This window comes from Bidens hawaiensis, unplaced genomic scaffold, assembly GCF_021521415.1.
Source record: "Bidens hawaiensis isolate Kalapana, Puna unplaced genomic scaffold, B.hawaiensis_p1.1 tig00064851_1, whole genome shotgun sequence".
Taxonomy (NCBI): domain Eukaryota; kingdom Viridiplantae; phylum Streptophyta; class Magnoliopsida; order Asterales; family Asteraceae; genus Bidens; species Bidens hawaiensis.
This window is the reverse complement of record NW_027501567.1, coordinates 58,299-73,412: the sequence shown is the minus strand read 5'-3', so window position 1 is coordinate 73,412 and position 15,114 is coordinate 58,299. Positions and strand designations below refer to the sequence as shown.

Here is a 15,114-nt window from a genome sequence, read left to right as displayed (position 1 = left end):
AACCACCGTCTGACGCCACCACCAATTAGTTTAGCAGTTTACAGACGTTAAATGACTTCTATCTACTGTGATATATATGGTAGGTAACTAATTTTGAGCTTATGCAGACGCTATCCAGTTTATAAAACAAACAGTATTATATTTTTAGATTGCAAACTTTCAGACCACATCTTTAATTACAGACATGAAATCAGATTTTAAGACAGTTTTTGTCTTAAACAACAGACAGCACCTAAGTCAACATAAGATTATGAGAGTTTAAAACCCTAATTTCCTCGGGAAACTCAATGTCACAACCACTTACTACTATATCTTACAACCATGGATGCATATAAGACCATGTGTAGTTATAAAGCTCCACTACCAGGGGTTATGCGCCACGTGGTGCCCAGTCAGAGTTATGATTTTGTACAAAAACAGGCTGTAGTCATAACTCTCCACTACCAGGGGTTATGCGCCACGTGGCGCCCAGTCATTATTAATTTTATTTGTTTTTTTAAATACTAAATCATTTAAATAAATCACATAAAATTAAAAATTACATTAAACTTCCAAATAAAAAATACATTAAACTAAATTAAAAAAAATACATCAAATTAAAAATAAAAAAACATAAATAATACTATTCTATCTCAAACCATACCCACCCACCTATATCAAATATGAACCACAAACACTCAATCAGATCTCCACCACCGGACCTCCAATCAGATCCCCACCATCGGACCTCCACCACCGGACCTCCACCAACGAACTCCGATCCTCATCCTCAAGAGCTTCCAGATCCTCATCCTCATCTGTTCAACGAACTCTGATCCTTCATCAACCGGTATATATCTATATATATACACACAACGGATATATCTTCAACGGATAATTAAATATAATTTTATATTTTTAAAAAACCCAACGGCTCCAAATGGCCCCAACAGCTAATTTTTTGGATTTGTGTGCCATTTCTTGCGTTTTGTATACCAGCCAAAATAACATATCCCATAACCCAAGGGGGCGGTGTACCATCGCGTTTTCGGTCAAAACGTTGGTGGCAACGTTGCCACTACACATGGTCGAAGATGCCAAAAACTAGGTATGAGCATGCATAGTGACTTGTACGGTGGACCCCACTATTACTAATCAGCGGAGGATCTCGTGCCTCGAAAAAATCTCAATTTCTAACGGTGCACTGCACACACACAATATTAAATTCACCGAAATTCTGCAAGTCACGTGACACGGAAGTTTAAATAAAAAAAAAGTAGACATTAAGCAAAGGTAAATAATTTTTCCAGATAAAAAAATATTCCCAAATCAGAAATAAGTTTACGCTATTCCACTTGTACCTAAGTCTGGATTTAGTGTTTTCAGCTCTGGAAATTCCAGTAACATCTTTAATTATAGTTGTTTTGCTGCAAATCCCAGTTGAAATTAAGGTTGCAGAGAGAGAGAGAGAGAGAGAGAAAGAGCGGTTTGTAACATTATGAAATCACGGAGATCGTGGTGGGTTTTTCTTTTTTTGAATCTTTAATATTATATTATATTGGGTTTTAAGCTAAACCCAGATGTGAAATTGAACTAAAGGGTTTTGATTTTACCTGGGGAAGAAAACAGATCAAGAAGGTGGGACCCACCATTTTAAAAGAAAAGAAAAGAAAAGAAAATGGGTTACTTAGTTTTCAAGCATATTAAGTAATAGTAGGGTCCTCTGTGTTGTATGGTGTTAAAAAATTGGGGGTTTTTATGTTTTTTAAAGCTTGGGAATAAAGATTAAGCAAAGTTCTTAATCACCCAACAAACCCATGATTATGTTTTAAAAATCCCTTTTTAAAGTTTGGATCTTTTATATTATTATCTTTATTACTAAGTTAGTTGTTTGATATCTTTTAGGCAGCAACCACCAAGTGTCATTGCATATAGTTAGTTTAGGGCTTTATTGAGAAAATGGGTGCAGTTGGTGGTGAAGAGCTGATGAACTGGGAGAAGAAGATGGACGAGAATGGAAGAGAGGAGAAGATTCTTGTGTTGGTCAGATTGAGGCCTTTGAATGACAAAGAGATTTCAACAAATGATGTTTCAGACTGGGAGTGTATCAACGATACAACTCTTCTCTTTAGGAACACTCTGCAGGAAAGATCCATCTTCCCAACTGCTTACTCGTTTTGTATGATATAAGTGCGACATTTTTTGGATATTTTCTTGTTTTCTTCAAAATCAATAGCTACTTGATATCATATTTGGTTTGTGATCTTGCACATAGATTCATGGTTATTTTTGGAAATTGGATCATTGCCTGGATTTTCTAAATCTAATTTTTACATTATTGCTCAGATTCTGATATTAGTTTAAGCAAAAAGTATATTGCTTTAATTGTATGTGATTTTTTTCATCTTTCTTTAGGGTTTTTGGTAAAACTTGAATGCCATTTTACAGGACATAAAGTTTTGAGTCTAATTGGTTTGTGATCTTGTGAGTATTTTAATATAGTGGTTGGTAAGGTAAATTCATGGTCCTCTTCATGGGATTGGATCATTAGGTGTGTTTTCTTACTTTTTATTTTTTATTAATTCTTGTTTTAGGACTCTCATTAGAGTAAAATGCCATTGACTACTGTCATATAATTTTGTTTTAGGATTCTAATTATAGTGGAGATCTTGGTCAATTGTGACATTTTTAGGAGCTAAAGTTTGTCTTTGCAATTAAAGAGCAATTATTCACAAAGTTTTTCAGACAAAAAAAAAAGAAAAAATAATTGTCATGCGTGTTTGATTTAGAAATGCATATATTTTTAAATTTTAATTAATGATTTTTTTTCCTTTTTTTTATTTGTTCTCATTTTATGGCAACAGACCGAGTATTTAGTGGTGATGCAACAACTAGGCAAGTTTATGAAGAAGGAGCTAAAGGGATTGCACTTTCGGTTGTTAGTGGCATAAACTGTAAGCCCCATCATTAGCCGTTGACCTTGGCAAGACTTTGACTTTTACTTTGACTGTTGAATTCTTGACTGTTTTCAGTAAGCATCTTTGCATACGGTCAAACAAGCAGTGGGAAGACATACACAATGACCGGGATAACCGAATACACCGTGGCTGATATATACGCCTATATGCAAAAAGTACATGACTTTTTATATCTTTATTTTTTCTATTTTCAAATCGACTTCTTTTTTCTTGAAATAACGGTTTTGTTTTTTACTTTTTCATTAGCATGAAGAAAGGGCATTTGTTTTGAAATTTTCGGCTATTGAAATCTATAACGAAGCCATAAGAGACCTTCTAAGCACGGATAATATTCCACTTAGGGTTTTGGATGATCCGGAGGTTGTTTCATGTCCGTTAGTGTATGTTTAATATTTTTTTATGTATCAGTGGATTAACAATATTTATTTTGTTTTGTTATCTATCTATCTATCTATCTATCTCAGAAAGGGACAATTATAGAGAAACTTACAGAGGAAACATTGAGGGATTGGAGCCATCTTAAGCAGCTTTTGTCCATTTGTGAAGGTGAAGACTATAGTAATCCTTATTAGTTTACCAATTTATTTGTTAAGAAAATAACACATAGTTTTGTATGTATTGATGTTTTAAAAGTTAGCATAAGCTATCTGTTTTTTGAAAAACTTATTATGAAAATAATTGAATTATTTCATTTAATAAACAATTTCAACCCTGTCATCTAATTTTCTTGCCCAAGGTTGATTTTTTAGTTTGACTTGAAGGATTTCGTGGTTCTACTAGTTACATCTATTTCTAACGAACCAAATTGGTTGAAAGTTGCTCGATGGTTTTTAACAAGTCTCTTGTAATTTCGCACGAATCATTTATAATTATTTTTTTAAAAAAGGGTCAACAAAATTGTTTCGGGTCAACTCGACCTAGCCTGTTTTGAACCATACCAAAAAGTATCTCATACGGTTGTTGCTGTTTTTATTTGCAGCTCAAAGAAAAGTGGGAGAGACATCCCTCAATGAAACAAGTTCAAGATCTCACCAAATTCTTAGACTGGTATGCAACATTCTTTAATTTTACTATTTACTATTTGTTATGATGTTAATAACATATTCATCATGATATGTTTGGTGTTTTGCAGACGACTGAGAGTTCAGCTAATGAGTTCATAGGGAAGGACAAGTCAACAAAGCTTACGGCTAGTGTGGTATTTACAATACTACTCTTGTTTTTGGAGCATTTTTAGTTTAAAAAAAATATAATTGAGTTATATTCATATGATTTGCAGAACTTTGTTGATCTTGCTGGAAGTGAGCGCGCAGCTCAGGCATTATCTGTTGGGCAAAGATTGAAAGAAGGTTGCCACATAAACCGTAGCTTACTGACACTTTCCACCGTCATTCGGAAGCTAAGGTTTGATATTTTGGTCTAAGTTTCCATTTTTCTTTTAATAAATGAACACTCCCATTTGGGAGTGAAAATTGCAGCAATTTCCATTCTATATAAGAAAAACGTCTTTTTTTTCTTCTTTTTATCTTAATTTTGTTGTTAACATTACACGTTGAAGTAGTCGGGGTGTGCACGGGTTGGTTTGGGCTCAAACCGAACCAAAAACCGAATATTTGGTTTTTTGGGTTTTTGAAATGTTTGGTTTTGGTTTTCACAATTGGGTTGGTTCAGTTTCGGATATTTCAGTTTTGGCATATGGGCTTGAAATTTTTATGCTGAAAAAAATGACTCTAATAATTAATTCGTGCCTATTAGTTTTTTTGTCAATTAATGATTAATTGATTATTGACACCTGGATCTAAAATTTTTGCGCTACACCATTTATAAATATAAATTAAATTACAAAATTCGGTTTTTTCGTGTTCAGTTTGGTTTTTTCGGTTGGCACATGCAAAACCAAACCGGATATACGGTTTTTGAAAAACATTAAACTAAACCGTCGGTTTTGAGTTGGGTTCGGTTATTTTGGTTCGATTATATCAGTTACGAATCGATTTTTTTGGTTTCTTGCAAGTATCGATTTTAATCCATATAATCAATGTTTTGGATCATGTTCTCATAATTTTCAAATTGTTTCTTTTTAACCAAGTAATTAAATTTGAACCCTGATGACAATTGCAGCAAGGGCAAACATGGGCATGTTAATTACCGAAATTCGAAGCTGACACGTATATTGCAGCCTTGTTTGGGAGGAAACGCACGGACTGCCATTATCTGCACCTTAAGCCCAGCCCGAGAGCACGTTGAGCAATCTAAAAATACTCTTTTATTTGCAAGTTGTGCAAAAGAAGTAACAACAAATGCACAAGTTAATGTTGTTATGTCTGATAAGGCCTTGGTTAAACATTTGCAAAAAGAATTGGCTCGTTTGGAAAACGAGCTTAGAACACCCGCACCGCCTGATTATTCAGCACTACTTAGGAAGAAAGATCAGCAGATTGAGAAGGTATGGTTCACCTTTTCTCCATAGAATTAGCGCGTTGGGTAACGGGCCAAGACCATTTTTTTGGTACTGGCCGGGCCAGGTCGACCAAAAACGATTTTTTTTTCATAATTATATTTTATTCATAAATAGATAGTCGGTCAAAAGTGATTACCAAAAATAAAAATACTTTGGGCAATGTTTTTGTGTTTTCTTTTAATTTTACCCTTTAGTAAAAGTAACCTGATTCGATCCATATATAAGTCAAATCTGATTACCAAATTTATACACACTTTGGGCAATTTTGGCGTTTTTTCCTTTTTTTTTATGTCTGCTTGAGAGATAAAAATAGCCAACTTCGACCCATTCATTAGTAAATGTGTTGAAATTGCTTTCTTTGCTTTTGCCAAGATGGGCCAATACAATTAACTTTTTGGTACGGGCAGGGCCGGGCTGACCAAAAACATTTGAATTGTTTCATAAATGGTTAGTGGGTCAAAAGTGATTACAAAACTTAGATACACTTCAGCCATGTTGCACGTTTCCTATTGAGCTCTTTTATATGTTTGGTCGTTTATAAAGCTAGCCCAATTCGTCCCATACACAAGTCAGACGGGTCATAAGTTAACTTTTATGTTTGCAGTTGGAGAAAGAGGTCCGGGATCTCATCAAGCAGCGAGATCTTGCTGAATCTAGGATCCAGGAATTGCTACTTGCTGTCAGAAGCGATCAAGTTTCAACACAATGGGTAAATTTTAGTTACTGAAACTAGACAAAAAAAATGTTTAAATTCATTATTTTTACTAAAAGTTATTTTTCTTTCTAGGATGAACGACAAGGCAACACAGGCGCGCAAGAATATTCTTCTGAATCATCAAGCATTAAGTTGATTGTCTGGACTGGTTCTTTTGAGGGAGGCCTATAAATTGCACGGGTCCAAGCTTCCCGGTACAACTTCATTTACAACAAGAACCGAAGACGAGTCAAACAACTTTTGCAAAGAGGTCCGATGTGTCGAAACTGATGAATCCACTAATGACCAAACCACCATTTCCAATGGTGAAACCGAATCCGTTTCCGTTTCAGGCCCCAGCGAAACAACCCGCGTAAGAAACCGCATCAACATTGGGTCGTTGGAGCAAAATTTCCAAGATTTGCAAAACACCATAAATTCTCTGGTCACACAACCATACGGTGATGGTAATGATGATAATGATGATGAACAAGAAGTGCAGTCACAAATGTCAAATGTAACGGGTTTTAATAATAATAAGCTCACGAAAAGTAGGAGTTATAGAGCGAGTGTTGTAACGAGTTCTTCTCCACCAGAGTTTGAGAACACGCCGCCTAATGATTTTGAAACAGGGTTTCCAGGAAGACCGGAAGGGCGAAAGCTGTGGGATATTCCGGCGGCGGAGTATGGTGGTGCCGCCAGTGGAGGGTTGTTGAGAAGTGATTCGAAGTACTATGTTGGAAGATGCGAAGAATAAAGCCTCGGGTGAAGAGGATATTCCTAGTGTAGATACTTTTGTTGCGGGCTTGAAGAAAATGGCTAAACTTCAGTTTGACCAGGTTTGACTTTTGACTTCCCTTGGCGTTATTAGTCTACTTTAGGCTTGTTTTTGTTTTAGGTTTCGTACTTATACAAATCAGAAACAAGCGGGTTGAGTAATGGGTCAAAATAGGTATATTCTTAGAACAGTTCAAACAGAATGTGTCGGGTTGAGATGACTTGCTCACAATTTCTTGCCTTTCTTTATTGAATATAATATAATAATTTGTATATTCAATATGACTATAAAATGTTCATTACAATAAGAATTGAGTTTGGCCAAGCAGTCGAGATAGTTCGACGTAATGAGCTTGGGTCGTTTTGCCCAAAGTTTCAAATCAGTTTGAGTCAAAAATGGGATCTGACCAAAATGGACTAGGGATGAAACGGGTTTTTATAGAAAGTAAAGTATCAAATGACAGTAGCAGAAGTTAGTAACTATATCAAATGACAAAATAATAATTATGGTAACTATATCAGGCAAAAAGTGTTTGTATTGCATCTTTTTAAACATGATAATTTTAAATAACAGTAGCAGAATTTAAACAAAAATAAACAGTAACCGAATTTAAGCATAACTAAAAAAGAAACACAGAGAAAACAATATAACTAAATAAAGGAGCATGCAACCAACAAGAGACACTTTACTCCAAAGCAGCCCAAAATATTAGCATATTACATTAAAAGTCCAAATGTGCCCAAATTCAGGTGTGTGGGTCAGGGTTGCCAAATTTAAAACAATGATGCAATTTTTTTATTAATAATTTTTGAAAGGTTATAAACACTTGATTGTGTCATGGGCTACTACTTTTAAAATACTCAACCTGTTTGACCCGTTTTCTTTTTGGTTAAGTTTTTAAATTTTATCGTTAGAATTAAAAATTCAGCCCAAAATAACCCGTTCCACATAAAAGGGCATAAGTGGGTTACTTTTAACTGCAATTAACCGAATTTTGTTGTTGATTATTATAGGTTAATGGGTCAGGAGCAGAGGGCGATGGCTTGGGTAAAAGTGTAAAAAGCATCGGCATAGATTCAATGATGGGTTCGCCACCTGAAGATTGGCCTCAAGAGTTTGCAAGGCAGCAGAAATGTATAGTTGAACTTTGGGACGCGTGCAACGTTTCCTTGATTCACAGGACATATTTTTTCTTGTTGTTTAGAGGTGATCCCATGGATTCTATTTACATGGAGGTTGAGATTCGAAGGCTTTCGTTTCTTAAGGAAACATTTTCCAAGGGAAATCCGGCTTTTCAAGACGGCCATACGCTGACATCAGCATCCAGGTTCTCTCCCTGTCTCTACCCACACACATTTTCGCGGGAACATGTGGAACAAAATAAATCATTTGTTTTTCCAATCTTAAGAACTTTTAAATTAAAAAAAATTAACAAATTTCTTTTTCATATAGAACCTACACATGTGAAGTCGTGTAGGTAAACGGTTAAATTTAATAATTTAATAACAAATTAGTTTTAGTTTGAGGTTATAATAAGAAAGTGGGTGGGGTGGGGGGTGGGGGGGGATTAATCTAAAACGAGTCGAATGAAAAAATGGCTCATTTCAACGCTCTCATTTACCATAATTAACTTTTTTTTAGTAACCTATGAAAATAGGTCTGGATTGGATTGACTTGAAATACTTGCTTCAAAATCTAGTATTATTGTTGTTTTTCACTAAAGGTTAATTACGCGTACAAAAGTGATGCTACTACAATACTAATTCAACTTTTTGAATAAGAAGATTAGAAGGTTTTATATATTAAATATACACTATCCACAACTTTTCAACCAATTTGATTCGTTAAAGATAAAACATTACCATAATCGGCCAACATTAGTTTGTACAAAGTTATATTGAAATTATAATTTATTCAGTTTTTCCTAATAAAATTTATGCAGCATCAAAGCTCTAAGAAGGGAGAAAGCAATGTTAAGCAGACTGATGAACAAACGGTTTTCGGAAGAAGAGAAAAAGAAACTTTACCAAAAATGGGGTGTTAACCCGAACTCCAAACGAAGGAGGCTGCAGCTAATCAACCGTCCATAGAGCACCATAGAGGATCCAATCCACTTGCAAGACAGTGCTTCAATAGTTGCAAAGTTGATTAGGTTCTCGGAACAGGGTCAGGCTCTAAAGGAAATGTTTGGGCTTAGCTTTAGTCCTCCAAAAATGGTAAGGAGGTCGTTGGGTTGGAAGCCGAGCATGTCGTCGCTCTTGTAAGTCAAAGGTTTTATAGTTGACTTCCGGGGTTCGGATGAACATATTGACAAAAGGATTTAACCGATAAAACGTTTTAGTATGGTATAAGTATTAGGTTTGAATTGGGACTTTGAATCATTGTTGGTTGTGAGATGAATATGAATTGAATTTTACTGATTTGGAGTTTGTGTTTTTATGAAATACAGTTATGTTGGGCTAGGCTTGATGGTTTATACTTGATCTATTGGACTTGGGTTTGGATAAGATGTAACAACGAAAACACTTGATTTCGGTGGGCTTTTGTGTGGGCTTGGGCCGTAGTGTGTTTTGTGATATATACACATTGAAATTAGAACATTATGGGTGTCAATCATTAACATAGTTGGTATGTGTTAGTAGGTTATGAGGTTCTTCATTCCAATCATCTTGTATCATTCATTAAGGGCTTAAGCACCCGGCGTTAATATAACGTGTGTTTTTAAGTCCATTGTGTGTTGATTTGTGTTTATGAATCATTTATATTGAATCATCTTGTTGTTAGTTTCCGCCTAACAACGAGTTTGTTGATATCACATTGAAGGATCCTTATTTGCGATTTACAATTGGTATCATAGTCTAAAGGCCTATTCAAGGCTCGGTTTTGGTGATATCAAAGATTCAAGATAGCGTTTTTGTTTGATATTTATTGGTAATTTTCTGGGAATCAAGATCTCTGGTGTTCTTATGTTCTTCGTGTTCATCAGGGTTTGTTTGAGCTATTTTTGGGAGATGACTGATTCAATCTCCGAATTTAATTCAAATCCCTGAATTCTCGGGATTTGATTTGTTTACCAAAATTAACCTGATCAACATTAGTTCTCGGCTAACATAGTTCTTGGTGTTCTCAGATCAATCAGGGTTCTCGGGCAACAATCAGGGTTCTCAGCAACTATTTGGTGTTCTCGGCTCAGCTCAAGGGTTTCGGGATTATTAGTGTGTTCTCGGCTCAGGTTTTCAGTTTGGTTTTGGGCCCAGATATTTTGGGACATTGTTGATTGGACTTAAAATTGGACTTACATTTAGGTCATTGGACTATTATTTGGACTCTTTATTGAAATAGACCAGTTAAGCAATACATCATCCAATGCTGCATTGCATCAAGAGTTGGACTTCATTATGGGAACTGCCACTCGTGTACCCCGTCTACTGTCTCATGAGGGGTTTGCTGAGTGGAAATTTAGGTTCGAAAAGTACGTGAAGATGAAGGATACAAAGAGTTGGAGAAGCATTGTCAGGGGTTCTCAACCCATCACTTATCAGAGAGAAAATGATGGTGAAGTAGTTGTAAAGCTTGTCGAACATGACTGCAATGAGGATCTTGAAAAGATTGAGGAGGATGAGAAGGCTCTTGCCACTCTAACAATGGTACTTTCACCTGAAATCGCTTAAGGCTTCAGAGAGCTACAATGCGACTGACTATAGTGTTGCTTCTAATAATGCTCTTATATCACAAGACAATTTTTCTATGTTTAAGTCATCTCAAGGTCAATATGCTCAGCCACAACAAGTTCATAACAACTTCTCAATGTTTAGATCTTCTCAAGGTCAATTTACTTAGCCACCACCACGGCCTACTCCTGTGTTCTTTCAACAACCTGCTCAAACAACTAAGCCTCAATCGACTGTTGGGTCTTCTATTCAGTCTCCTACTCAAATTCCTACTATTCCAAAGGAGACTCAAGAAAACATTGTCTTAATGGCAGGTTTCATGAACTGCTACAATGCTTTTCTTGCTGGAGATGTGGTTCATCCAATCGTAGTTGCTTAGTTGGATCAAATCCATCCTGATACTGTGGAGAAAATGGATATTACTTGCAAAATAACCATAGCCGTGTTTAGAGCAAAAACGTTTACCAAGAGAACATGCAGAAACAACTGGAACTTGCCAACTGACAAGAAGGTGCGATTCAATAAAGACACTCTGAGGTGTTATAACTGTCATGAGCCAGGTCACTTCGCTAGTGAATGCACGAATCCAGCCAAGGAGTGAAACAGGGAAATGGCACTGGTTCCGGTGAGTGGTGCTAGAGGAGAAAATACAGCTGGTGCTAGAGAGAATGATAGGGGATTGGTGGCTCAGCAGTTTGATTGGAATGACCAGATGGAAGCTCTTAACATAAAAAATCAGACTGAGAAACTTGCTCAATTTATGTTGTTGAAGAAGAGAACGATGCAGAAAGGCTAGTAAAGGATCTTCAGTTTGCTTGCATGGCCTCTATTTCTCTCAGCTCATCTGAGGTAAGTTATGAATTGTGTTCTCAATATCGCATTAATAAGGTAGAATTGTATAGAGTTCACAATAGTAATCTGATTAGATAAATGAAAGACATAAAATATGAAAATTTCACCCTTAAGTAACTTGAAAAATCTTTAAAAGATAAACTAGAAACACAACAAAAGGATTTCTCTAAATTTCAAAAGGATTTTAGCGTTAAATGTTGTCACCACTTAGATGCAAAACAGCAAATTGCCAAGCTAACTACCGAGTTAGACGCTTTTAAGTTGGAGATTGCAAAATTAACTAATAAATTTGGAAACGTTAAATTCAACTCTAAAAATTTCGATGTCTATAATGTTGTTGTTGAATCTATTATTGAAAAACAGTTAAAATGGAAAGAAAAAAAGGGTGAGGGTATTGGTTATAGAGTGGTTCCTCCTCCATATAATGACAATTACACTGGGCTTCCTCTTACTAAAGAAGATGAAACAAGGGAACCGTTTATGCAGTACGGAAAGCCGACTACAAATGGAAAAATTGGTCATGGCTCAGTCAAACCTACTGAACCAACCTTGGGAGTGAACGATACTAATGTGTTTACTTCATGTGCGGATGAAGTAATTATAGAGGATTGGACTAATGAGGAGGAAGATCAATATGTTTGAACTAATAAAGACTTTAATTCTACTGTTTCTTTAAATTTGTCTGTTTTACTGATGTTTGTGTGGGCTCTATTTTTAAGAGCAAAGACAATTGTGTGGTTGATCCTTCTGAGACATTTAAAACTTGTGGTGTGGTTTCAAATAAAATTGATAAAAATAAAAGTCTGCATAAACATTTGTCTCCTAAGTTTGTTAAAGAAGAAAGTTCATATGTGCATAAGTGAAATAAATCAAATGTTCAGGCCAAAGCCGGACAAACTAGCTCACACAAAAGGTCAAGACCAGGAGTTGGCCATGATGATTTTTATATTAAAATACAAACATGTTTTAATTGTAGCACTTCTGGTCACATTGCTAGAAATTGTCCGCACAGTCCTTATGTCCCATACTATGGACATAATCAGAGGAATATGCTTCGAAATATCTTTAATAAATTTAATTCTAATAAATCAAGGTACTACAAGGCAAATCTCTCTGATGGTGATTGGAATCGAAACAAGGATGACAGGTTGAAATCCCATCAGACTAAGCATGTCATGTTTCGAAAGCGTGATGGAAAATCGATTTCGGTCCCGAGACCAAATGCAGCCTCTAGATCGAAATCAATCTGGAAACCAAAATCCAATGTGACTTATGTCCGCAAACCAGAGACAAAGTCAACCGTTTACGTTAGTCACAAAATTTTAAAACCCAACTATAAATGGTTGCCTAAATCTTCGGTGTCCAAATCACCAAAAGCTTCCTGTTCGATCTTAGATAACCAAAAAGACATGTTATGGCAACCCGTAACATGCCTAGATGAATCAGGTCTACCCAGCACTACTATGGACTGGGTACCAAATATTAATTAAACTCGCACATCGTGCAGGAACAGCTATGGAGGAATATCGTCAGACCTTGGTATGTTGATAGTGGCTGTTCCGGACACATGACATGAGACATCTCTCAACTGCACGCCATTCAAATATTTAATGGAGGGTATGTTTCCTTTGCGGGAGGAGAAAAAGGGAAGATCACACAAAAGGGTACTGTAAGTAATGGCGTTCTTAAATTCGAAAATGTTAATTTTGTTCTAGAGTTGAAACACAGTTTGCTCAGTGTCTCGCAGATATGTGACAAGGGTTTTTAACACATTTTACAAACAAAGAGTGTATGATTTTAAAACCTGGTATCATCATACCAGAAGATTAGGTTCTTGTTAGATCACAAAGAAGAGGTAATTAATACGTGATTGACATGAATAAAAATGTTCCAGAAGAAATCACGTGTCCATTTTCAAAAGTTTCGGAACATAATGTCATGCTTTGGCATCGTCATCTTGGTCATGAAAATGTTAAAACTCTAAACCGCCTTGCTAAAAACAACATTGTCCGCGGTTTGTTAGTTAAAGATTTTGTAACAATTGAAAAACGTGTAGCTTGTGCACTAGGTAAACATCATCGTAAATCACACAAGCCGTAACTGGTTAATACCATCTCATCTGTTTTTTAGTTGCTTCATATGGACTTGTTTGGTCCTGTTCATGTATTGAGTCTCTCTCGCAGTTCATATTGTCTGGCTATAACTGATGACTACTCACGTTTTACTTGGGTGTTTTTCTTGTCAAATAAAAGTGAAACTGCAGAACTGATAAAGCGCTTTGTGGTGCTAATGGAGAATCAACTCAATTTGAAGTTAAAAGGAATTCGATGTGACAATGGCATGGAGTTCAAAAAATCAACGCTAAATCATTTTTGTGCCGGAGAAGGAGTGCTCAGACAATATAGCTCAGCTAGTACACCGCAAAAAAATGGTGTAGTTGAGAGAAGGAACATAATCTTAATTGAGGCCGCAAGGACCATGTTGTGCGACTCAAAACTACATATGCTCTTCTGGGCTGAATCGGTCAATCCAACGTGCTATGTTCAAAATCGGGTGCTAATCAACAAAACATAGATGAAGACTCCTTATGAGATTGTCTATGGTCACAAGCCCACTGTAGCACACTTCCGTGCTTTTGGATGTCCATGCACTCTGCTGAATCTCGAATCAACTCCAAAATTTGGAGCAAAGGTTGATGATTGCTATTTCGTCGGTTATGATGGTCGCACTACCTACAGAGTTTACAACAAGGTAACGAAGCAGATTGTGGAATCTTATGATGTACGCTGACTAGAGGAGAATGAAACCGATGCTCGTGTTGGTCCTGATTGGTTATTCGATTATAATGAACTGTTTAAACCGTTTAATGTGTTTCCAGTTGTTGATGCATGAAACTCAGGTGCAGGGATTTCAGATACTGTTGATGAAGAAGATGACATCTCTGTTGGTTTTCAAAAGTCTCCGGTGCTGGGTATAGGTCCGTCATAATTGTCTGATCCTGCTCAGCCTCCGTCTTCAGGTCCACAAGAACATGTTATTGAGACTAATTCTTCACAAAAGTCTCATGAAGAATGTGAACTGCATACAGTTGAGACACCTACAGCTGGTGTTTCATCAGCAGAGGGGGAGAGTACTATTCGCCAAATATTTGGTAGCACTCTATTTCCATATATCATACCAAACGAATACATTTCTAGTACTTCGTACTCGCACAGTACCTTGGCATCTGGATGGAGGAACCCTCTCTCTGAACCCCTTGGAGATCCAACAAATTTACCGACTACCAGTTCTATTCCTGATAATTCTGTTCCAACGAGGATTCAACGGGATCATCCAATCGAGAATGTTATAGGTCCCCTTGAAACAGTCGCCAGAAGTCAGACAAGACACATGTTGGACTCGGTCTGCCCAAGAGACATATTAAATTGATGTGGCTAGTACGTTATGATCCAAGTCGGGTCATACCCAATAACAAGCTAGACAAACACCGATAATATTCGTTCATATATGATGTGATCATAACAAATGAATATTAACACTTGAGTTATTTGGAAAGGGGTTTCTAAATAAAATGTACTTGTGTAATAAACAAATCATATGGATGATTTATGTTTTATGAAAGAACATTACATAGTGTTATTTAAGTTGGTTATATAACAATATGTGAATAATAATAACCAAGCATGTCTCTTAACATATAA

The 15,114-nt window shown here is 36.2% G+C and overlaps 1 pseudogene across 1 annotated transcript; it reads left to right on the top strand.

Annotated features, from left to right (window-relative positions):
• Window positions 1–1,938: 1,938 nt before the first annotated feature.
• LOC143604349 (kinesin-like protein KIN-7E) lies at window positions 1,939–9,337 on the top strand (annotated as a pseudogene). Its single transcript, XR_013148274.1, has 13 exons — window positions 1,939–2,158; window positions 2,844–2,933; window positions 3,012–3,112; window positions 3,204–3,317; window positions 3,422–3,503; window positions 3,937–4,004; window positions 4,090–4,155; window positions 4,237–4,361; window positions 5,079–5,403; window positions 6,023–6,127; window positions 6,206–6,951; window positions 7,904–8,217; window positions 8,833–9,337. The product of XR_013148274.1 is annotated as a kinesin-like protein KIN-7E (transcript).
• Window positions 9,338–15,114: the final 5,777 nt, after the last annotated feature.